A 693-nucleotide genomic window follows, 5' to 3' on the forward strand; every position below is an offset into this window, starting at 1 on the left:
GGACAGCAATGAAATCGTGAATTCATTGACTAGATGTTTGGCTTATATTTCTTTAAATGTGGGCAGAAGATAAACATAACCCAAAGAAATACAAGTTTCTATGGGAGCAATGTGCCAACTGCTGCTCTCCTAAGCCCAAAACAAACAGATGACCTTATGGTGGGCTGCTTGCTGTACATTTTCTATGCATTTATTGCAATGCATGCTGCCAAGGGGTATCTCCAAAGGAAGCACGTGTTTCTGCAGTACACCCAGTTATGAACACAGTAAGTGCTCAGCAGTACCTGCTCCCCCTCACCCAAGTCACATGGTGTGTGGGTTTGTCCTATTGTTTCTGTTGCCCCTAATATACACATAAATGACTCAGAGAGTTTGTAACTCATTATTCAGCAGCAGCTCTGCCCATAACCCTTGACAAGGTGGATTAAGGATGCCTTCTGACGCTGCATTTACCATTGCCTGGGGATGACTTTGTGACTGATGATTGATCTGCTCCAAGGGAGTAACCTCCCCTTTGCAAGCCCTCAGTTTGCATCTTCACTGTGCCGCAGCCTGGAGCTTGCCATCTGTGCCTCTGGGGTTCTTCCACTCACAAAGGTCTCTGCATAAACCTGCCCACTCATGCTAGTACAGCAGACCTCACTAATAGCTATGGTGATCAATGCTACTGTACCCCATATTATAGGAGCCCCC

This window comes from Empidonax traillii, unplaced genomic scaffold, assembly GCF_003031625.1.
Source record: "Empidonax traillii isolate 1590-97213 ecotype Southwest subspecies unplaced genomic scaffold, ASM303162v1 scaffold883:size360155, whole genome shotgun sequence".
Lineage (NCBI taxonomy): Eukaryota > Metazoa > Chordata > Aves > Passeriformes > Tyrannidae > Empidonax > Empidonax traillii.